Genomic DNA, 25252 nt, shown 5'->3' with positions numbered 1-25252 from the left:
TGAACCCAGGAGGCGGAGGTTGCGGTGAGCCGAGATGGCGCCATTGCACTCCAGCCTGGGTAACAAGAGCGAAACTCTGTCTCAAAAAATAATAATAATAATAATAATACTTTAGAATCAACTTATGATATTCTAAAACCTGGCGGGGGAGGGAAGGGATGTGATTTGAATCATGCTTACATAATGTTTCCGATAGTTCAAACCATATAAATGCAATGCTCAAGAAACTGAAAATCTTAATACAACCTGTTTTTTTTTTTCCTTCAGTTTGCTTAAAATTTAATCACATGGTCTTCGCAATGTATAAGAAAACCAAATTAATATAGTTATAACAGTCTGAATATTTTCTTCTTAGGAGGTATGTTTTCCATCCTCTCTGTCAAGGAAAAAAATAGAGTCAATTTTAAATAAAATAGAGCATTGAAAACACAGCAAAGGGATTCTCTGTCATACTTCCTGCTAGATTCAAGCTATTTTCATTATACTTGGCTCATCTTGAGTATTTTCAGCCAAAATGTTATTCAGGCTCCCTGAAGTACATTTCCTGGGGTGGGGGTTGGGGGAGCAGATTTCTCTTCATTGTATAATATTATTTAATATAACAAAATGACATTTGAAAATGTCAAGAGGATGTAAGTTTGAGTATGTGCTTGTGTGTGTGTCTCTCACACATATATATACACACACATATAGACAGACACAGATACACGTACAGATGTCAAAGCCCCAAACCTTTGAATTCTTCAAAAGTTACTCAAAATGTTTTGAAACGTATTACTCTGAAGTTTCTGTAACTTGAATAAAGGTTAAACAGTGCATATTTCTCTAATAATTGAGAAGCATCGTTCATTTAGTGATACTAGAGGTGCTTTTGGTTGTTTTGTTGTTGTTGTTGTTGCTGTTGTTTTTTTAATTGTACTTTAGGTTCTGGGGTATGTGTGTAGATCATGCAGGATTGTTGCATAGGTACACACATGGCAATGTGGTTTGCTGCCTCCATCCCCCCGTCACCTACATCTGGCGTTTCTCCCCATGTTATCCCTCCCCGACCTCCCCCCACACCCTGCTGTCCCTCCCTTGGTCCCCCCACAATAGACCCCAGTGTGTGATGCTCCCCTCCCTGTGTCCATGTGTTCTCATTGTTCGACACCTGCCTATGAGTGAGAACATGCAGTGTTTGATTTTCTGTTCTTGTGTCAGTTTGCTGAGAATGATGGTTTCCAGATTTATCCATGTCCCTACAAAAGATATGAACTCATTGTTTCTTATGGCTGCATAGTAATCCATGGTATATATGTGCCACATTTTCCTTGTCCAGTCTATCGTCGATGGGCATTTGGGTTGGTTCCAGGTCTTTGCTATTGTAAACAGTGCCACTATGAACATACGTGTGCATGTGACCTTATAATAGAATGAGTTACAGTCCTTTGGGTATATACCCAGTAATGGGATTGCTGGGTCAAATGAGATTTCTATTTCTAGGTCCTTGAGGAAGCACTTTTTGCAATGTACCCATCTGACAAGGGCTAATATCCAGAATCTACAAAGAACTAAAACAATTTTACAAGAAAAAAATAAACAAACCCATCCAAAAGTGGGAGAAGGATATGAACAGACACTTTACAAAAGAAGACATATATGAGGCCAACAAATGTGAAAAAATGCTCATTATTAATGATTATTAGAGAAATGCAAACCAAAACCATATTGAGATACCACCTCACACCAGTTAGAATGGTGATTGATCATTAAAAAATCTGGAGACAACAGATGCTGGAGAGGATGTGGAGAAATAGGAATACTTTTTTTTTTTTTTTTGAGACGAAGTTTCACTCTTGTTACCCAGGCTGGAGTGCAATGGCGCGATCTAGGCTCACCACAACCTCTGCCTCCTGGGTTCAGGTAATTCTGCCTCAGCCTCCTGAGTAGCTGGGATTACAGGCACGCGCCACCATGCCCAGCTAATTTTTTGTATTTTTAGTAGAGACAGGGTTTTACCATGTTGATGAGGAGGGTCTCGATCTCTTGACCTCGTGATCCACCCGCCTCGGCCTCCCAAAGTGCTGGGATTACAGGCGTGAGCCACCAAGCCCAGCCATAGGAACACTTTTACATTGTTGGTGGGAGTGTAAACTAGTCCAACCACTGTGTTTTGTTTTTTTTTAACCAGTGCTGTATTTCATCTCCTGTTTCAAGAAAGAGAAAGAAAGAATACACATAATAGTATCTAAAAAATTTAATTTCTGGTCTCTACCTATGTCTTCTTTAAATAAATATATATTATAATAAACTTATTTATTGTTTAGGTGTTCTATTGAGCAGTTACTGTATTGCAGACACTATGTATATCACAAAGGTAATAAAATAGAATCTAACATAATTTACAGAAGAAACAACATTTAGATTATTCAGTAAAGGTATCAGTAAGATAAATAATACTTTTAAACCTGTATCTTCTTTTCTTATAAACTATCTAGGTATAATGACTTTCTTAAATACCCTCCACTAAGCTTTTCCATATTATAAATAATGCAACAGCGATAATTAGTAGAATTTTCTCAAAGATTATATATTTACTATATTAAAACCTACACATTATTAAATTATTATTATTATTTCAATTTTGTAGACATTGGCTAAAGCATCCTAGAGTTTCTTCCTGGTTAAAAACAAAAACAAAACCAAGAAACCAAAATATCCCTCAAAAATTGACATATGTCTTCCAGATATTTAATCTTATTAACTGGCACAATTACCTATTGAATTGCCAAAGCAGAACCCTTGAAAGAAACTCCTGCTGCTTTTATTTGTAGGTTGTGAAATCTGCACTTTTCCATGGGGGATAATTGTTTACATTTTTGCTTTCATTTACCCAGGAGCCAGGAAAATGCAGTGGTTAAGAGCACTGGCTGTGGAGCCAAGCTACTTCGTCAACTAGCACAGCTTTTCCACTTCTGCTGTGTGGCTTCAGACACGTTATCATGGAATTGTTGACTTATTTAAAAGACTAAGTTAAAAAAATGATCTCTACTTCATCAAGGATTAAGTGACAATACATGTAAAATACCTTGTACATGGTGCTCAACATCTATTAGTATCTGTTCTCTTTGTCTTGTTTTCTTTGATAATTCTACCATTTCATCCCATCTATTTTCTATTGTTCGGTTATTATTCAATTCCTAAACTTCTTTGCATGGTAATGACCTTTTTATTTTCCAGCTATAACAGGGTTCTTTCAATGATATTTGCACATATGTTTTCAGTGTGCAATTGTGAACTAAACATTGCTTCTAAAGAGTCTTATAACTTCTTGAATTACCCCTTCTATTTGTTCATATCACTTTGTGTGTATCTCTTATTTTCGTAAATTTTTGTTGTAAGATGGCAGGATTCATGCTTGTCTTCTTCCATGGCCCCAGTATCTAAGCAGGAATCTTGCAATTAAGAAGGATTCACTGAAATTAAATTAATTATCTAATACATTAAGAATAAAGGAGAACAATAATAAATATACCTACCTCATCCTCGACCAGAAAATCCGACTCTGGGGAAATGATAGTCCACTACAATTTTTCTTTGATGATGAATGTTAGACGCCCTTAAAGGATAAAAGAAAGGAGCATTTAGAAACACCATAGTAGTTAATTTATATCCATTTCTTTATTTATTACAATCAACTGACTCATGAGATAGATCTCTTTATCTTCCTCTTTTCAGATCAGGCAAATTAGTCTCAAAGAGGTTGTAAGACAGCAGCTGTGACCAAGGAAACCTATGTATCAGCCAGTTCTTGTGTAACCATTCATGCCTGATACCCATAGTGGTGATTCCAGTCAAAGGGAGCTTCCCGGGTTTTCAAGGCATCTCCAAAAAGCATCATCTTGGAGCTATCAGAGAAAGACTATCCTTACCCTTTTCTTGTCCTAAAATTTGCCACAATATGGCTTTAACTGTGAAAATAGATGAAAACCGCCCAAGTGAGAAAAGGCTTTTTAAATTTTTTTTGGAGTTTACTGTATCAAGAGAAACAGTTATCATCACTTGCATTTTACAGAGAGTTAGGCAGACTGAGGGTTGGAAACGCTTTGTAGTAGAAAAAACAGATAACTTTTGGTATGCGCTTATTGGAGGCTGTTGTCATGGGAATGTTGGAGGCGGTCTAGCTAGTAAGTAAGAAAGCATATGCGATTAAAAGTGAGTATTTTCTTTCTTCCTCTCCTTTACTTATTTTTTTTTTCTTTCCTTCTCTCAAAAAAAAAAAAAAAAAAAAAAAAAAAAAAAAAAAGAGTGAGTATTTTGCTTTCTCCAGTTGGTCCCAAGTTGAAGCAGCTGTAAAAAAATAGGAAAGACATCAGTTATTAATCAAGTTCTGGTCATTTTGAACCAACTGTTTAAAATGGAATCACATGGTCTTTATAATGTGTAAGAATATAAAACTAATATAGTTATAATAGTCTGATATTTTCTTCTTAGGAGTTAGGTTTTACATCCTCTTTACCAAGGAAAAATCATTCAAAAACTTTTGGAAATTGACCATTAGAAATACAGAAAGGAAATTCTCTGCCATATTTCCTGCTGTAAGCAAGCTATTTTAATTATACTTAGCTATAGAGGGTATTGTTTGACCTCCTAGAGTGGTTGCCAAAGATAGCAGGTTGGCTTCCTTGGCTGACTGTTGCCGGTTGTGAGTCAGAGTTCTATTTTTACTTATACTCTGACCATTGTTCATTTGTATATCCAATCTTAATATATATTAATATAAAGCAAATAATAAATAAGAGTGATCAGAACATAGCACTACACTTTTCAATTAACATGAATAATGAAGGTACATATATTAACCAAATAAAGAGAAAAAAATCTTAAATGGTGTACTGTGTTAGTCTAATGTTTCTAAAGAATGGCAAAGGTTTGACTCTATATTATAAAGTAGATAAATGAAGATACCAAAGGGAAAAATATGGCTTACCAGGATGAAAATTGTAGAGATTAGAAAGATGTATTGATGAAAGCAAGTCCAGTTATCCTATTAAAAATAATCATAAACAAGACGATCACCTTGATGAGTTGAAAACCATTTATTGGTATTTTGGATACTAGGGTCTGAATAATCTATTATCATAATATGTAATCAGAAAGATTACAAGGTGGCAATAAGGTGAAGATAATAGTCAAAACTGAGGTGAGAATTAAGAAGAAAAGAGGTCAGTGGTTAGAGATGAATAAAAGCAATGCAGGAGGTTGATGCAGTGAACAGGAAGTGACTGCTGATCAATGATAGGAACAGTGGTTTGTACGACATCTCAGTAGGTGAGGACCAGATGCTGCTGAAATACACAGTCACACTTCATCTGGAAATGCGGAGTCCAGCCTATGGGATGAAAAATGAGTAGTAGCTCAAATCTGACATGCTGGAAGGGTGAGATAAGGTAATAAAAGTGTTATTGAAAGTCTAAAATAGTACCCACAGGAGTAGCAGCTCTTGATAAAGACAATCCCTCCCCCATTTTTGACATATCGAAATAGTGAGAGTGTTCCTAATCGAAATGCTAGCACCTCTGGCTTGCCCATCAGCTAGCCATTTGCCTTTAAGTAAGTTGTTACTTTTTGTCTTTTAGTAAAATGAAAGTTATACTATATCATCTCTATGCTTTCCTGATTCAACAGAGCAGCCAAAGTCACTCCTATGTCCATGGCTTACATGGGTGAGAGATGTGAGTATTGCCCAGTGGAAGAGACAAGAAGTAATCACAGATATTGTTGCAAAAATCAGAAAGTCAAAGAATGCCAGAACTCAATTGACTATGTGGGACCAAAGAACTTATCAATTTGAGAGAGATGTACAGCACAGTATCATATTTAAACATAATGAATTAGCAGAAAAAGTGTGTGTTATCAAGTCTCGTTATTCCTTTTCTCTTTTGTTGTAACTAGAAATCAGTACCTCAGAGCCATGGTGAAGATACACATGGTGAAGCTGCACAATCTGAGAATGGCTATGTGAATAGCAGACAAATTTTCTTTTCAGGCAGTTCTTGTCAGGGTGGAATTTTAAGGCAGCATTGCCATAAATTCTATAACTCTGAGTAAGTGATTTTTGCATAATGTGGAACTTGAAAACAAAACATCTTTTTGTCAAGTCTAAAAATGCTATTTTCTGTGTATACTTGATTTCCAAAAGGGACTCTTAGAGCAGAAGGGTCCTTTTTATGATATCTTCATTTTGCATGAAATCACACTGAATAAACATATATTAGTCAGAATAAGAACAGTAAATAGCAATTGCTTCCACAGTTTTCCCCTGAGACTGACACAGAGAAGAGTAAATTGTCTAACAATGGACAAATCATAACTGGTTCTTAACATTTTAGATTGCTTTGGGAAGTGATACACAATATTTGATTTTTCAATGCCATATTATTTATTAATGATTAATTTATTAATCACATCTTCAGAAGATTGTTTAAGCCATTGTTAATAGCTATTTAGTGGTAAAACTGTTGCATAGCACTTAAAATCCAAAATATTTTGACCGGGAACTGGACAACTGATGAATAAAATATAGCAATTATTTCTATCATCAAATTACTGAAAAACTTATGATTATTTTGATGTCATAAATTGTTTTTAATATAGTGTCAATAACATACAAAATATTGGATTTGCATATACACATGAATACAAGTTATATATACACATGCATACATAAAATATATTTATACATAAGTATACATGTTAGCATATAGAATTAAGAATGGTAGCTATTACTGAATGCTGGGTAATTGGATCTAAACGAAAAAAACACAATAATATTTTCTATTTGCTTTTTTCAACAAAATTTAAAAAAAGTTCTATAAAATAGTCAAGATTTCATTACAAGGTGGCAATAACATGAAGATAATAGTCAAAACTGAGGTGAGACAATTTTGTACCAAGACAAAAAAATAATAAATTTTAAAAATTACTTAACACATAGTGGAATAAATTTTAATTATAAAATCAATGTTAAAATATAAAATGATTACTATTAGGTGAAATTATACAGAACGGTATTATACTAGATTTGTTTCTATTAAAAAGGGGCTTTTTCACTCTTCTTGCTTCTAAGGCCTAAACTTAGTCATGGGCCTTCCAGATGCGTCCTCAGAAGATATCATGGAAGTAAAAAATAACATGAATATTTGTTATATTGAGTTTAAAAAATAAATTAGCAGCACTGTGAAGAAGAAGATCAAGATTATGGGTTCTACAAAGGGCCTTATCTCAAGGCAGCCACCTTGGAGAAGGAGGAGGCATGAAGAATGGAAAAAAATAGAAGTGAGAGTTGTACAACCCCACCATGGCATCTCCATTACATAGAGCTGGGCAGGCACAGGAAGAGATACAGTATCCAGCAGCAAGGTTCAGGACCTTTTCTGATTGAGAAGGGAAACTTTTCAGAACAATGCACTCTATCTGTGGTGCTGGGATTACCCAAAGCAGGGAAAAAGCAGAGACTGAGTGAGATTGGACTACTCTTCCAATCCAATTATTTATGGCTGGAGACAGATTTCATTTGATTTAAACAAATCAAAGTTGATTTAGACAATTCAAGTGTTGTGGATAATTTCATGCCCATTACACTAGAAGGATGGAATTTTGAATGGATGTTTTCCTCTATTTATGAAACTTTTGTATAGTTTAAAATTTTTCTAGTGCTCCAATTTACTGAGTAACTGTTTGGGGTGGAACCATGTACATATAAGTGCAGTCCTCACCTATCCTGCCATATAGGAAACATCTTCATTTCCCTTAGGTTCGGTAAGTGTTTGACTATTGCTGCATAGCAAATTGCTCCACACCATCTGACTTCAAAAACAAGGTCATTTTATTCTGTTATCTTCAGGAATTCAGAAAGAGCTTAACAAGGTGGTGAAAATGTGGTACTCTCATTCAGTAATTCAATAATAGAATAAGAAATATGAAATGATAGAGCAGCTGGGGACGTCTGGGCAAAACTCTCTCCGCCAGTTCTAGAGTCTTTACCTGTGTTATTTCCATGTAGTCTCTCAGTGTTAATTGATTTAGGCTTCCTCAGAGGATGCCAACAGAAAAATGCAATCAGACTACTTGCTTGGCAGCTAATATTTTTCAAGAGTGAGTATTCAAGCAAAAAATGCAGAACCTGAAGTGACTTTGTGTGACTGAAACTAAGAAGTCACATGATGCTATGCCAATTCTGCCATTCTCTTTTGCTCAAAAACATCGTAAAATGTGTCCATTTTAAAGGGGGAGATGATACAGACACCTCCTGATGATGGGAATAGTGTAAAGAAATCTGTGGATATGTTTCACAAGTGCCACTGACAACGCATGTAAACCAGAAAAAGCAATTGGTGGACTTCAGGTCTATATAAACGAAGGGGTCTTCCAAGCCAAGCATTTCTTCCTATCAATGTAATCAAGTGAGATCAGGAGACTATGTGAAAAGTCCAAATGAAAACATCACTTCTTAGTAATGAGGCCAACTGGAGCATTTTCCTTGTCTTACTAAGTTTTTTCAAAAAGCATTTGCCAACAATAGTACCAGCTGTAGAAATAACACAGCATGACATAATGAAGTTTTGGCTGTGTTTCCCAAAATAACATATTACAAATGCAATACTTATGCTCTGAATTACAGGGTAATTTCTTACCACTGTTAACATAAAAGGTCTCAAAATAGGCGGTTCTTCTATTCTTGCCATTATCTAGTCCCTGTTCTTTCCAATTGTGTATTTGATTTCCTGCTTCTTTTCAGTTCCCAAAAGATACAGCATTGAAATCATTCCTTTGTATTCTCTGCCTTTGTGATTAATGGTAGCTTAAGGTAGTACACAGCCACAATAAATAATAGAATTTAATTTCACTATAAATTTTTAAATTGTAAAGGAATAACAACAGAAGGCCCCCTTGGTGGGAGAGCCATGTCAAGCAAATGAGTGATTTTCCACAGTAAAAAGTAACTCAGCGATGAGCATTTGTCATTTCCTGTCAGAGGCGAGCTTGAGAGGCATCCAGGTATAATTTATAAACCTGCTGGTTCCTACCCATTGTTCACTGACTACTCCCTTAGTCTCTATCTGCCTGATAGAAAAGAAAAATAACATCAGCCTGGCCTCTGTTATTCCCTTTCTAAACTACCACGCATACAATTATCTGCATTGTAGGTTTCTCTCCAGACTCAGTTGGTTTTTCTTAGAGAGAAAGCATATGACCCTGATTGTCTTTTTTTTTTCTGCTTATAAATTTGATGGTTTCTTTTCTGCAACCTATTATGCCTCCTTATATTTTAGCCCTTGATTGTTAATTTTTGAAAATTGGATCACTAGGTTCAGAGTTGTCATCTACTACATGCAAGCTACACAAATTTTATTCAACTAATAAAAACATAGTTAAGATTACATAGAAAACAAGGAAAATACGTTATCAGGCTGTGTGATAAAAGCATGCAAAATACTTTTTCCATACCCCGATGGCAATTATGCAAAAATGTGTAAATGTAATAGTAAAGAGTAATATTCAAATATGGCATAGACTTTAAAATGATGGACACCAGTAGCACTATTACATTTTACAGATAATCAGTTATGCAACTACAAATGAGATTTTTCATAATATCGTGGCACGATGCTATGAATAAAAGCAATTCACAATGCATATTTTATTTTCGTAGCGATTGATTGACTCATGGAAACATTATTCTCCTTTAAAGAAGAAAAACTAAAGGTCAGAAATCCAATTTATGATTAATGTCAACACTTTTCTTTTGATGTTGGGTAAGGTCACTGAGGACTGCATGTCTGCACAAATCAGTTAACTTTTCCATCCTACTGGGTGGAGAGAAAGGGAGAGGAGAGGAACAACTGCACATATCAAGAGAAACAAAAAGGGTGGAAAGAGTATGGGCACAGGAAGCAATTGAAATAAGATCTTTAAAACACATAGACTTATAATTAACTGCACCTTTACTTTTAAGCAACAAACTCACAGCTGTGAAATCAGAACACTAGTGGGAATTGTGTGTAATAGCACCCTTTCCTACTCAGAGTAACAATTGTAGGGCAAAGAAAAGGGGGCACAGCCTTACTACATAAAGAACTTTCAGAAACACTTGAGACTCACCCAAAGACACATGACTAGTCACAGGCAAGATTGGAGAACAGCTGAGAGATCTGACTCTTAGTGCCTTGAACATTCTGATTTATCATTTTTGATTCTTCATTGAAGCAATTCCAACATCATGTCCACTAGAAACAGGAAATGACAAACTGAATAGACAACTCCTGAACACACATATTTACAAACACACACACAGACACACACACACACTCACAGAAAGAGAAAAAAAAGGAGAGACAGAATGACCTTTCCATTTTTCAATTTAAGGAGTTATTGTTCATTTAATAGTAAGGGTATTTTTAAAAAATAATCCTAAACAGAAATACTGTGCCTAAATTTACACATCTCTTAATTAAATAATCATAGGCAGGGGATCAATTATGTTTGTTTCAGTATCTTTGTATCACCAGTATCAGTAATATATATTGATACATACAGGTGTTCAAGACTCAATAACTAAATTAAAGAGTTGCCCTAGCATTTATATTTATGTCTTGAACTCTGCTGAATGTACAATGAATTACAAAATAAATTGCCACTGCAGGCAGAACCTATCGCATGTGTCTGAGTGATTTTTAATGTCAAGTGGTACTTGCCATCACAGTGCATCTCTCCTTTCTGTTTATTCAAATGCACAGTAATGGCTTAGCCAACCTGGATGGAATAGACTCAGTAACTCTCCAATTAAATTATGTAAGGTGGCATGGGCATATCAGTTATCTATTGCTGCATGAAAAATTAACCCAGAACATAGCAGCTTAAAACAAATTTATTTTCTCAGTTTTTCGGGGTCAAGCATCCAAGAATTTCCTAGCTAGGTGGGTCTGGCTCAGGGTCTTTTAGGAGGTTTTAGTCAAGTGATTGGCCAGGGCTGCTGTCATTTGAAGGTTTGACTGTTGCTAAAGGATTTGCTCCCAAGATAGCTAACCCATACGGCTGTTAGTTTGAGGCTCCAGTTCCTTGCTCTGTACTTTGCTATAGGGTTCTTTATTATCAGACCTTTCTATGGGACTGTTTGAGTATCCTCATAAAAGGCACCTGGCAAATTTTCCAAAAGAGTGAGGAGAAAGACATGGTGTATTTATGTCCTAATCTTAGACATCACAATTCATTCTTCTGTCACATTCTATTCCTTAAGAGTGAGTTACAAAAGATAACATACATTTTTTAGAGGGGGAATCACAATTCACCTTCTAAAGGGAAGAGTATCAATAATCTATGGATATATTTTTAAATAACCAAATGGGATCACAGGCCTTTTCAACAGTCCTGTGGTTCATCAGTATAGTAGTTCAATAGTACATAAACCTGACACAATCTGTGTATTAGATTGTACTATATATGTATGTGTATATGCAAACATATTATGTTAAAGGCTTCTTTAAGATGATTTGCATTTTTGTGAAACATAATTGAAAATCTAACTGTATCTGTGATGAACCACAGCAGAATGGATGCCAACCATACTAAAAAAGAAGATGTTGGCAAAGAAAAGAAGGAAGAGAGGCTTGGCACAAAGACAGAGGAAAAGGAAGCATATACATTAATGAGCATAATAAAACAATCATATGCAATTACACACATGATGATATCTACCTCTATTCCCATTCCACATCCTGGTAACTGGGTTTTGATGAGCATTAGGGGTCATTGCATACACATTACACATCATTGTTCTCTAATTAGTCCCATATACCAGAAGAAAGTAGTAAAATACTTTTTTCCAAGATTGACAACTATGCACTGCATGCCTACATGAAATACTTTGTCTTTGCATCTGTGTCTCACAGATTGATGGCATTTGTTAGCATGGCCCCTACCACTCATTTTTGTATGTGAGCTGTGAATCTGTCAACAACTCTTATAAACACAGGATATCATCTACCTGTAAAGCATATACAATGCACATAGTTGACTAGATGAATTTTAAGTTTGAAATTTCCCTATGGTACCCTAAACATACACAGAAGTAACTTTTAGAATTACCTAACCACAATGCTCCTTTTAAATGCTTTTGTCTCTATGAAATGTTTACAGGAGACTGTGTACAGTGTTACCTAGTTATAAAACTTTGTGATTCTGTTTCTGTGATAATGCAGACAATATATTATCAGCCTTGGCAAATATGCACATTTTTATTCGTAGTGAATGTCTTCTCAGTATTCTCTGACAGAATTTGAGGAGCGAAATGTCTTTATGATTTCCATTTTACTGCTAAAATTGTGTTATTTACCATAGGGATCCAGGCTACTGCTGAGATTTACTCCATAATTAGAGGTATGTGAGGGGCTCAGCCAGGTTTCCCATTCGTTGTGAGAAAAGGCTTTGGCAATACCCTATATCTACTCTGCATTAGTACTTCTCAAGTTTTTGTAGTGAGGAATCAGTTAGTTTTCTTTCCAATCACATTCCTTCTTTTTTGAAATACCCTGTAAAGCAGGACAAGTCTAGTAGTCATATGTTGGATGTTGTGACTATGTTAGGTTGCCATATATATATATGTATGTTGTAATATCCAGTAGAAAACTATATAATAAAACATTAGAACTGTAACTTTATTTTATTTTATTTTTATTGCATTTTAGGTTTTGGGGTACATGTACAGAAAATGCAAGACATTTGCATAGGTACACACATGGCAGTGTGTTTTGCTGCCTTCCTCCCCTTCACCCACATTTGGCATTTCTCCCCAGGCTATCCCACCCCAGCTCCCCCCTCACTGTCCCTCCCCTCTTCCCCCCAATAGACTCCAGTGTTTGGTACTCCCTTCCCTGTGTCCATGTGTTCTCATTTTTCATCACCCGCCTATGAGTGAGAATATGCGGTATTTCATTTTCTGTTCTTGTAACTTTATTTTATAGCTTTTTTTGTATATTGGAAAATATCTCTTTGATTTTAGAAAATACCTCTTGGACGTTAGAAGATAACGTTACAGTTCTAGCTGATGAACTGTAACTTTATTAAAAGAGTTTTTTATTGGATATTACATATATAAGATAGGCTAGGTTTTTCTACAGTAACAAATACCCATAACACCTCGGTAATTTAAAACCACAGCCACCAAATTTGTGGGGATTAGCTGAGAATCTGTTCCACACTGTCTACATTCTGAGAAATAAAACCTTCTTACTTTACTTTGTCATGCTGTGCTATTATTTTACCATTTTATTAAATATAATTTGCCATTACTTAAGATAGGTGTCCTAAATTAAATTGCAATTCAGAAGTACTCTTTGTGTTATTTTGGTCAAATTTCATAGTTAGGTTAGATTCATAAATTGCACTTTGAGGATTTCTGAGTTTACGTAGTTCAAAAACTGCATAAGCAATGAATATTCTCTTCCTTTAAGTTTTGATAGAATTTTTCAGCAAAACCACCTATTTTAATGATATTTGTAAAATGTTTTTGATGTCTATGAAATTGAAACCTATTCAAGAGCTCTGTTTTTTAGATAAATTCGGTAATATTTGAAGAATTCTGTTTCACATAAATTTTCCAAATTATTAACAAGAACTACACTGTAAGTCTGTTTTCTCTAAATTGAATTTTGAATTTATTCATAATATCTAAGGTCATAGTTAAATTTAGTTTTCTCTATTTTTTATCTTGATAATGTTTGGTGAAATAAAATATTTATTATTTATCTCTTTAAAGAAAGAGTTATTGAATTTATCAACTAAATTTTTCTGATTTCTAAATAATTTGCTTTAATCTAATCCCATTCATCTGTTTTCTTTATGTTTTTGTCTTACTGCTTCCTAAATTCCTATATTCATTATTTTTTTCATGCTCTTATTGATGACAGTAATACTAATCACTGTTATCCTCTAAGGATATCTTTTATGCTGGTACATATTCTTTTTTATTGTTTTTAACCTCCACGTTTTTAGCATCTGCAGTTCTGATTGTGTGTGTGTGTGTGTGCAAATTGCTACATAAAAGAACTCCCTGTTTAACTAAATATTTTATCTTTTCTCTTATCTGTGTTAGATATAGTGAACTCCAAGTGTCTCTTCAAAGAAGAGTATGTTCAGCTCTCTTATTCTTTAATTCTCCATTTTAAAGTTTGACTTCTTTGTAGTTTTGGTAAACAAACTTTTCCACCAGTTCTAATCAGTAGGTCACATCTGTTCCCTGGTCACTGCTCCAGTCACGTGCTCCAGCCACCTGCTCTGGTCACCTGCTTTGACCTGAATTACCCCAGTACTTCTCCCATAACCATCCTTCCCACCAAACTCCCCGCCCCACCACTTTGACTCGTACCCTAGCTCTCTTTAAAATAGGCAATTGGAATTTTAGCTAGACTGTGTGGTCTAACCCTACCCAATAGGGGAACAACACAGCAGTAGAGACTACCTTTGTCAGGAATAAGGACTCCTTCTCCTTTCTTGTCAATGTGTGTGCTCACCATTGTTCCATCTGTGAGCCACACCCTTCTACAGAAGTTAATTGCCTTGTTGAGGAAATTTATATTAGAGTGCTACTTCTTTTGCAGCACCAAAAATTTACATAAAAATCTGGGAATAAAAGCATCCAGATAATATCAGTGTGCATATAGTTTCTTCTGCTCTTTAATCTCATAGTGAGCAACTTTCCTTCCAAAGTCTACCTTGAGAGAGTGGGCACATAGTAACAGCCTTGAGTTCACTCCGTCTTCATGTTTTCATCAAATCTTGGTTTTCCTGAAGATTACTTCTGGTTCTCTAGGACCCCATGCAATGCAATAAAATAATCAATAGTATATCAGTAACACTCTTTCTAGCTTTCTTTCAGTTTATGTTATTCATAGCTTGTTAATCCAGGGTAGAGCTTTTCAGGATATAGCATGTCACAGCCAACACTTGGTAATTGTCAACCAGTCATTGCCTGCAATTTGGAGTTCTGCATGAACTTACATATCTCTGAGGGTGAAGTGAGGACAGAGGCAGCAATACTCTCTCAATTGCCCCAATTTATAGAAGAGTGCCCAAGTGCACGTAGAGATAGGTTCCAGCTTTTTGACTTCTGAAGGCCCCGGTAATTTACGAAAGCAACAGCATGATCCTTTTCCAAGCAATCTCTGTTTCCAGGAAGAAAGTCAGGTACTACCAAAAGCAGAAGACCGAATGGGCTCTATTCTCAATTCTGTTCCTTAATTTGCAGCAACTGCTTTATCTGTAAATGTTTTCCATCAAAGCTCTTTTGCATTTCCTTCTGTCAGTGTCATCCGGGGTGATCCAGTGTGATTTGGAAGGCATGCCACTGGATGTCACTGGACAGATACTACTTGAATACAGAAAATCAGCAATTGTCTTTTAAGAAGAAACAAACAATGAGCACGTTATTCTAGGAAGTCTTCATTCAAATTGAGCAGATTATTGAACTGTTAATAGACAGTCAACACGACCTTAATTAAACCATTTTCCAGTCATACTTCCTATGAACTAAACTCACAGAATTAAACTTCTACATTTGAAGTTTCGATTTCATGTCTTTGGTAAAGTGTTTTCTCTCTCTCTCTCTCTGAAAATGATTATAGCAATCTTCAGTGTTCATGAGTGTAAATTTCACTTATTTGTGGCTCAGTAACTCTGACTTCAGTATCCCCTACCCCAAGCTACAAAATCACTTTGAATAGCACCATATAAGTAAATTGAGCCATCAAGTCATCAAGCTGGGAATGTCACAACCAGGAGAGTACTTCAATGCTTATAGCTGCTACTTGGGGACTCCAACAAAAATTTCCCAAAGCTGAAAGCATTCCAAGGCTCAGAGACTTCATGGAACATTAACCTTTACTTCAAAAATAAACTTTGTATTTTGAAAACAAACCATTTATTGTTTGTATAAAAGGTCCCTGCATTTTATAAGGAAACAATTTAATGACTCCATTTTATAAAAGTACTCTAGGACACTGATGACAAATGTAACCTTTACTTTAAAAGAGCAGAAGCAATCTAGTCCCTCGGTTTTAAAATTAGGTTGCTTGGCTGGTTGTACAGAGCTCGCAGTTGGACCCAAAAATGGTTGCGGAACTCTAGTTTGTTTTATTTTTATATTTTTCATAGGTTTTTGTTTTCTATTGAATAGCTCCTCATATCCCAAATAGAGGAAGAATTAAAGAATATGTGCATCTATATATGAAGTATTGTGAGCTTAAAAAGGAGTCATTTTGGTTATAGCTGTTTTAGAATAAATTTGTAAAGAGCATCTAAAATCAATTTTTACATATATGACTGCTGTATTACACAATTGATTTGTTTCAGGACATTGCCCAAAAATATCATTCTTTTTTTTTTTTTTAATTTTTTATTGGATTTTAGGTTTTGGGGTACATGAGCAGAGCATGCAAGACAGTTGCATAGGAACACACATGGCAGTGTGCTTTTCTTTCCTTCTCCCCTTCACCCACATTTGGCATTTCTCCCCAGGCTATCCCTCCCCACCTCCCCTCCCACTGGCCCTCCCCTTTTCCCCCCAATAGACCCCAGTGTTTAGTACTCCCCTTTCTGTGTCCATGTGTTCTCATTTTTCATCACCCGCCTATGAGTGAGAACATGCGGTGTTTCATTTTCTGTTCTTGTGTCAGTTTGCTGAGGATGACGTTCTCCAGATTCATCCATGTCCCTACAAATGACACAAACTCATCATTTCTGATTGCTGCATAATATTCCATGGTGTATATGTGCCACATTTTTCCAATCCAGTCTATTATCAATGGGCATTTGGGTTGATTCCAGGTCTTTGCTATTGTAAACAGTGCTGCAATGAACATTCGTGTACATGTGTCCTTATAGTAGAACGATTTATAGTCTTTTGGATATATACCCAGTAATGGGATTGCTGGGTCAAATGGAATTTCTATTTCTAAGGCCTTGAGGAATCGCCACACCGTCTTCCACAATGGTTGAACTAATTTACACTCCCACCAACAGTGTAAAAGTGTTCCTTTTTCTCCACATCCTCTCCAGCATCTGTTGTCTCCAGATTTTTTAATGATCGCCATTCTAACTGGCGTGAGATGGTATCTCAATGTGGTTTTGATTTGCATCTCTCTGATGACCAGTGACGATGAGCATTTTTTCATATGATTGTTGGCCTCATATATGTCTTCTTTCGTAAAGTGTCTGTTCATATCCTTTGCCCACTTTTGAATGGGCTTGTTTGTTTTTTTCCTGTAAATCCGTTTGAGTTCTTTGTAAATTCTGGATATCAGCCCTTTGTCAGATGGGTAGACTGCAAAAATTTTTTCCCATTCTGTTGGTTGCCGATCCACTCTAGTGACTGTTTCTTTTGCCATGCAGAAGCTGTGGAGTTTCATTAGGTCCCATTTGTCTATTTTGGCTTTTGTTGCCAATGCTTTTGGTGTTTTGTTCATGAAGTCCTTGCCTATTCCTATGTCCTGGATAGTTTTGCCTAGATTTCCTTCTAGGGTTTTTAATCGTACCAGGTCTTATGTTTAAGTCTTTAATCCATCTGGAGTTAATTTTAGTGTAAGGTGTCAGGAAGGGGTCCAGTTTCTGCTTTCTGCACATGGCTAGCCAGTTTTCCCAATACCATTTGTTAAACAGGGAATCCTTTCCCCCTTGCTTGTTTTTGTCAGGTTTATCAAAGATTGTATAGTTGTATGTATGTTGTGTTGCCTCCGGTGCCTCTGTTTTGTTCCATTGGTCTATATCTCTGTTTTGGTACCAGTACCATGCTGTTTTGATTACTGTAGCCTTGTAGTATAGTTTGAAATCCGGTAGTGTGATGCCCCCCGCTGTGTTCTTTTTGCTTAGAATTGACTTGGCTATGTGGGCTCTCTTTTGGTTCCATATGAAGTTCATGGTGGTTTTTTCCAGTTCTGTGAAGAAAGTCAATGGTAGCTTGATGGGGATAGCGTTGATTCTGTAAATTACTTTGGGCAGCATAGCCATTTTCACAATGTTAATTCTTCTTAACCATGAACATGGAATGTTTCTCCATCTGTTTGTGTCCTCTCTGATTTCATTGAGCAGTGGTTTGTGTGACCTCCTTGAAGAGGTCCCTTATGTTCCTTGTGAGTTGTATTCCAAGGTATTTTATTCTTTTTGTAGCAATTGTGAATGGCAGTTCATTCTTGATTTGGCTTTCTTTAAGTCTGTTATTGGTGTAGACGAATGCTTGTGATTTTTGCACATTGATTTTATATCCTGAGACTTTGCTGAAGTTGCTTATCAGTTTCAGGAGTTTTTGGGCTGAGGCAATGGGGTCTTCTAGGTATACTATCACGTCGTCTGCAAATAGAGACAATTTGGCTTCCACCTTTCCTATTTGAATACCCTTTATTTCTTTTTCTTGCCTGATTGCTCTGGCTAGAACTTCCAGTACTATATTGAATAGGAGTGGTGAAAGAGGGCATCCTTGTCTAGTGCCAGATTTCAAAGGGAATGCTTCCAGTTTTTGCCCATTCAGTATGATATTGGCTGTTGGTTTGTCATAAATAGCTTTTATTACTTTGAGATACGTTCCATCGATACCGAGTTTATTGAGGGTTTTTAGCATAAAGGGCTGTTGAATTTTGTCAAATGCCTTCTCTGTGTCAATTGAGATAATCATGTGGTTTTTGTTTTTGGTTCTGTTTATGTGGTGAATTACGTTAATAGACTTGCGTATGTTGAACCAGCCTTGCATCCCCGGGATGAATCCTACTTGATCATGGTGAATAAGTTTTTTGATTTGCTGTTGCATTCGGCTTGCCAATATTTTATTGAAGATTTTTGCATCTATGTTCATCATGGATATTGGCCTGAAGTTTTCTTTTCTCGTTGGGTCTCTGCCGGGTTGTGGTATCAGGATGATGTTGGTCTCGTAAAATGATTTGGGAAGTATTCCCTCTTTTTGGATTGTTTGAAATAGTTTTAGAAGGAATGGTACCAGCTCCTCTTTGTGTGTCTGGTAGAATTCGGCTGTGAACCCGTCTGTACCTGGGCTTTTTTTGTGTGGTAGGCTCTTAATTGCTGCCTCGAATTCTGACCTTGTTATTGGTCTATTCATAGTTTCAGCTTCCTCCTGGTTTAGGCTTGGGAGGACACAGGAGTCCAGGAATTTATCCATTTCTTCCAGGTTTACTAGTTTATGTGCATAGAGTTGTTTGTAATATTCTCTGATGATGGTTTGAATTTCTGTGGAATCTGTGGTGATTTCCCCTTTATCATTTTTTATTGCATCTATTTGGTTGTTCTCTTTTTAATCAATCTGGCTAGTGGTCTGTCTATTTTGTTGATCTTTTCAAAAAACCAGCTCTTGGATTTATTGATTTTTTGGAGGGTTTTTCGTGTCTCAATCTCCTTCAGTTCAGCTCTGATCTTAGTTATTTCTTGTCTTCTGCTGGGTTTTGAGTTTTTTTGATCTTGTTCCTCTAGCTCTTTCAATTTTGACGATAGGGTGTCAATTTTGGATCTCTCCATTCTCCTCATATGGGCACTTATTGCTATATACTTTCCTCTAGAGACTGCTTTAAATGTGTCCCAGAGGTTCTGGCATGTTGTGTCTTCGTTCTCATTGGTTTCGAAGAACTTCTTTATTTCTGACTTCATTTCATTGTTTACCCAGTCAACATTAAAGAGCCAGTTGTTCAGTTTCCATGAAGCTGTGCGGTTCTGGGTTGGTTTCTGAATTCTGAGTTCTCACTTAATTGCACTATGGTCTGAGAGGCTGTTTGTTATGATTTCAGTTGTTTTGCATTTGTTGAGCAGTGCTTTACTTCCAATTATGTGGTCAATTTTTGAGTAGGTGTGATGTGGTGCTGAGAAGAATGTATATTCTGTGGATTTGGGGTGGAGAGTTCTGTAAATGTCTATCAGGTTTGCTTGCTCCAGGTCTGAGTTCAAGCCCTGGATATCCTTGTTGATTTTCTGTCTGGTTGATCTGTCTAATATTGACAGTGGAGTGTTAAAGTCTCCCACTATTATTGTGTGGGAGTCTAAGTCTCTTTGTAAGTCATTAAGAACTTGCCTTATGTATCTGGGTGCTCCTGCATTGGGTCCATATATGTTTAGGATCGTTAGCTCTTCTTGTTTTATCGAAAAAATATCATTCTAAGAGAACAAAATATGCCACCCCAAATATGCTTCTTGGCCAAGAATTATTTTGAAAGGGTTATTCTGAGAAATTGCAGGCACAGGAGAAGCTCTGAAAGTTACTATTTGCTAAGAGAAATTTACATCTAGAAAAGAAATCTGCATTTAAAGGTGTCTTCCTCTCTATACCAGGGGAAAAAAGATGATGAAATGGAGAAAGCATGAGCTTTAATTCTACAAAGCAAGCTTTTCTCCTGTTTATTGTGTTTACTGTGTGCCAGCTCCCCATAACAGGACCCTTTCCCATTCCCTTCTTTCTGTGTCTCAAGGGTACTTAAGCCTGAAATCTGAGACAATTGCTTAGGATCTACTTGAGATATTTACTCATATTCTGGATTGTCTCCCACATATATAGAGGGTACCCATGTTATTAAACTCCTTTTTCTCTTGTCAATTTGTCTTTTGTTACTGGGGTTTATGCAAATAAGAACTGACAAAGAGTCCCTGACCAAAACTTTAGTCCACCTTCTGAGTCCTTTCTGACTATGCCTAAACTTGGGCTTCCCTCTCTGTCCTTGTAGAATGCAGTTTGAGCAAGAATCCTGCTAAGTTATTTTAGGAAAAATCTCTCACTTTTGCTATGTGACCACTCTCTAATATCTTAGCTTCCTGACCTGCCCTCAGTAATAATCTCAAGTCAGCTGAGCCAGAAATCCCTTATTCTTGATGCTTCCTCTCCCTTACCAATTTCCCACTCCTGACCCTCAGCTCTGCTCCCTTTTTTTTTCTTTTTTGAGGCAGAGTTTCACTTTGTCACCCAGGCTGGAGTGCAGTAGCTTGATCTTGGCTCACTCATGCAGCCTGGGCTCCTGTGTTCAAGCAATTCTCCTGCCTCAGCCTTCCTAGAAGTGTAACCCAGGTGGGGCTGTGTACTCAGCTCCCTCCCCATTCCAATTCCAAGGTCCTTGGCCTCTCTTACCCCAAGAATGGGGAAAGGGGCCTTGGAGATGCAGTTAGCTTATGGTTCAAATAAATATTGTGAACTCAAAGAGTTTAGCAGAGAGCAATTTATTAGGCAATGAGAGAGAAAAAGAGAGTGAGAGAGCTCCTACGCTGCCATGGAAGGCGATCCAAGGAAGTAATACATATAGGTAAGGATCACTGGGATTTTAACCCTGAAGTAATTTCCTCCCCATGCATGTTCTTGTCCAATGAGAGGAGTTCTTTCAAACTTCCTCTGGACTGATTGATATTTGATTGATACTGGATTGGCTGTTTGGTCCACAGGAGCGCCCCCTCCTCCTAGAGCTTTCTGCCGGCTTTTTGAACAAAGAAGTTCACCTGGATTTTGCACCTAGCCTGCACATGGGAAAGTTAGCCTCTCTCTCATTGCTGGTTAGGGTTTGACTAAGCAATAGTATGATATCTTTCCAGTCTAATTTGAAGGACTGACCCAGGCCCTGCAGGACATGTATGTACGTGTCCGGGTCATCTGAAAATTTTCCTAAGTCTGCATTGATTTGCTTTAAGTTAAAAATTGAAAAGGGGGTGCATATCTTGGTGGGGCCAATTTCTCATCCTACTGTCTGTAGGGGTAGAGTTGGGGCATCCTAGTAGCCTGAGGTGCCTTGGCCTTTCCTGGCTCCTCTTGGGTTATAGGAGCTGAGGAGACCTGGTCAGCATTGGTGGAGGGAGGGATCACAGGGAGTCCTAAATATGGGGGTAGTCCTGAGGAGGGGCCAGTAGGGTATAGTTTACAGGCCTTACATAGCTGAGGATTATACCTTAGAGAAAAGAAAACTTACCTATAAGGGACCTCAATCCATTTACGTTCCGTCTTGCAGAACAGGCTTAATTGTAGAAGGGTGTTATAATTTATACTTCCCTTAGGGGGCCAGGTTTCTCCACTCAGCAGAGTACTGCAGCTATGCAGTTTGGCAGAGAAAAATGAGCCATGTTTTCTTCAAAGATCACTGGAAGAAACTGTATCCTGGATAACTGGTCAAATTGGTCCCAGGTATCCAGGATACAATTTAAGGGTGATTTTGCCTTGGGAAGAGTAGCACCCATCTGAAATCAAATGCAGACATGCCAGCATTCCTGGTTATTCCTTGACACTGCTAGCCCTGGGGAGTCCCCCAGTTATAACATCTTGTAGTTTCCTTGCACCTTAGATGCATAATCATCTTCTGGGCCCCTCATGTGCCAGGTTTAATCACACTTACTGGCATCATGGGCACACCCTCGCTGTCTAAATGTCCTTCTTGGCCACCATAAGGACATGGAGACTACCAGGATTAGTGGCCCTGTACCGGCACATCCTTGAAGAACTAGACCAGTGCACCTTGGGCAATAGGTGCCAATATTCCCTAGCAAGAGTTCAATTAACATAGGCTTGACCATAAACTGACCTAGGAGGATAAACTCCTTGAAAGGGACCCCTAAGCCCAACAATCTTAAAGCGGGTAATGGACGGCCACATGGCAATGCCCTCAGGACCCAGACCCACTTTTCATCATAGCAGTATGCCCTAGGGTTGTGGGACCTGTAATTAACTATTTGGCCTTGGACAAGGTCTGACTATGGTATTCTAGATGGAGAAGTTTTGCCGTATGGAGAGCCAATCCTAGGCAAGACAAACTGTACATCATTAAATTCTTGCACCATTCAATTGGATTGGGAAATTGCGGGTGACAAAAATACAATGACCTCTGGCCTCCAGTACCCACTGATAGACTCTGGCTCAGTTAGAACATAACCTAGCACTGCAGACTAAAGGAACTGGCCCTGTGCACTTATACTGTAGGAGATCCTTATAGGCATAAGCCTGAGGGCACCAGAGACAAGGGTCCCTGGAATGCCACCCTGGACTGCCACCCCAAGAGCCTCATGTGTAGGAAATATCTTAGAGGAAAGAGTCAGGAAGAAGTTTGCCTCACAGGAATCTGGACTCAGGAGGTTGGGGTCTGAAAGGCCGGGTGTGGCTTGCACAGGTGACTTTCTTCCACCTGCCTGAGCCAGCCACTTCAGTGGCCCAGCACAGCTGCTGCTGTCACTATAGGTCTAACAGGCTGGGCATGGCTCACACAGGTGCCAGTGCCCACCACTTGGCCCAGACACCACTGTGTGTGACCCCATGCAGGCCCGTCTGCCTGATTTCTGCAGGCAGTTCCTGCCAGGTCTTGCCTCTGCCACTGCGCCCAGTCTTTACCTCCTTAACAAATTTAAAAGAGGCAAAAGGATAGATTAGCAAGCCAAAGAGGTCTGATACAATTCTCCACTCTGAAGTCTGACAACTTACTACTGGCTGGCTCACCAAAGATGTAACTGCAGTGGGGCTGCATTCTCAGCTCCCTCCCCTTCTGATTCCAAGGTCCTTGGCCTCTCTTATTCCAAGAATGGGGAAAGGGGTCCTGGAGGTGCAGTGAGCTACCATTCGAGTAAATAGTGTGGACCCAAAGAGTTTTGGAAAGAGCGATTTATTAGGCAGAGAGAGAGAAAGAGACAGAGAGAGAGAGAGCTCTCAGGCTGCCATAGGAGGGGATCCAAGGAAGGAATCCGTAAAGGTAAGGAGCATCTGGGTTTTAAACCTGGAGTTATTCCTTCTCCATTCATGTTCTCATCCAATGAGAGGAGTTCTTTCAAACTTTCTCTGGAGTGATTGATCTTTGACTTTGATACTGGATTGGCTGTCTGGTTCACAACCAAGCCCCCTCCTCCCAGAGCTTTCAGCGGGCTTTTTGAACAAAGATGCTCACCTGGATTTTTCAGCTAACACAAGGGCAGGAAAGTTAAAGAACTTTACATTCCCAGATGGGGACATGGATAGAGGTGTGGTGCTGGGAAGGTCCTGCTTTTGAAACCACAGCCCTCGTGTACCTGGGAAGAGAAGTTTGTTTTCAGAGAGAGATCCAAGATGGTTGATTACTAGCAGCTCAGGATTGTAGCTCCCAGTGAAAGCGCTGAGAATGAGAGGACTCCACACTTTCAGACGAATTTTGTTGCTCATGGACCAGGAGGTTCCCAGCAGAGGAACCCAATGGGTTGCCAGCGAGACTCTTGTGGCTGGCACAGCAGTTTTGCTGGCACCCCAGTGCTGCAGTTCTTGGTGCAGAGTAAATGGGACTGGGTCTCCTTTTGGTCGACATTTGGACCTCTGGGAAGACAGAGTTGCCCATTCAGCTGATTGAAAAAGGGACTCCAGAGGGAAGCCAGACTGGAGACTCCTGAGCAGAAAAGCATAAAAAATCTTAACGCTGCTGTTTTAGCTGGCGCAGTGGGTTGCTTAGATTTCAGCGCTGGGAATCAGCAAGTTGGACGTCCACTTAGAGACCTAATTTGAAAGTAGGTAATTACAAAGACGACAGGTGGATAAATTTACAATGATGGGAAGAAACCAACGTAAAAAGGCTGAGAATACCCAAAATCAGAATGCCTCTTCCCCTACAGGGGATCAAAGTTCCTCATCAAAAAGGGAGCGATGCCTGATGGAGAACCAGTGAGTTCCATTAACAGATTTAGGCTTCAGAAGGTGGAAAATAAGAAACTTCTGTGAGCTAAAAGAACATGTTCTAGCCCAATGTAAAGAAACTAAGAACCTTGAAAAAAGGTTTGATGAAATCCTAACGAGAATAGACAATTTAGGGAGGAATATAAGTGAATTAATGGAACTGAAGAATACAGTACGAGAACTCTGCAAAGTATGCACAGGTTTTAACAGTTGAATTGATCAAGCAGAATAAAGGATATCAGAGGTCGAAGATCAACTTAATGAAATGAAACTAGAAGACAAGATTAGAGAAGAAAGAGTAAAAATGAACGAGCAAAGTCTCCAAGAAACATGGGACTATGTGAAAAGACCTAATTTACATTTGATGGGTGTACCTGAATGTCATGAAGAGAAAGAATCCAAGCTGGAAAATATTCTTCAGGATATTATTCAGGAAAACTTTCCTAACCTAGTAAGGCAGGACAATACTCAACTCCAGGTAATACAGAGAACACCACAAAGATATTCCTCAAGTAGAGTAACCCCAAGACACATAATCGTTAGATTCACCAGGGTTGAAATAAAGGAGAAAATTCGAAG

The 25252-nt window shown here is 38.0% G+C and overlaps 1 long non-coding RNA gene across 2 annotated transcripts in view; it reads right to left on the bottom strand.

Moving 5' to 3' along the window:
• Positions 1-4254: 4254 nt before the first annotated feature.
• The window catches only part of LOC100404780 (uncharacterized), a 54115-nt gene continuing 33117 nt past the window's right edge, over positions 4255-25252 (bottom strand). For both annotated transcript variants that reach the window (XR_013526090.1, XR_008476285.2), the window contains exons 4-6: positions 10144-10268; positions 4970-5026; positions 4255-4329 (exon numbers count right to left, since the gene is read on the bottom strand). This is a non-coding gene — a long non-coding RNA (uncharacterized LOC100404780). The remainder of the gene's footprint in view (positions 4330-4969; positions 5027-10143; positions 10269-25252) is intronic.

Source organism: Callithrix jacchus, chromosome 14 (assembly GCF_049354715.1).
Source record: "Callithrix jacchus isolate 240 chromosome 14, calJac240_pri, whole genome shotgun sequence".
NCBI classification, from domain to species: Eukaryota; Metazoa; Chordata; class Mammalia; order Primates; family Cebidae; genus Callithrix; species Callithrix jacchus.
The sequence above is the reverse complement of the archived record's forward strand: the minus strand, read 5'-3'. Positions and strand labels throughout refer to the sequence as shown.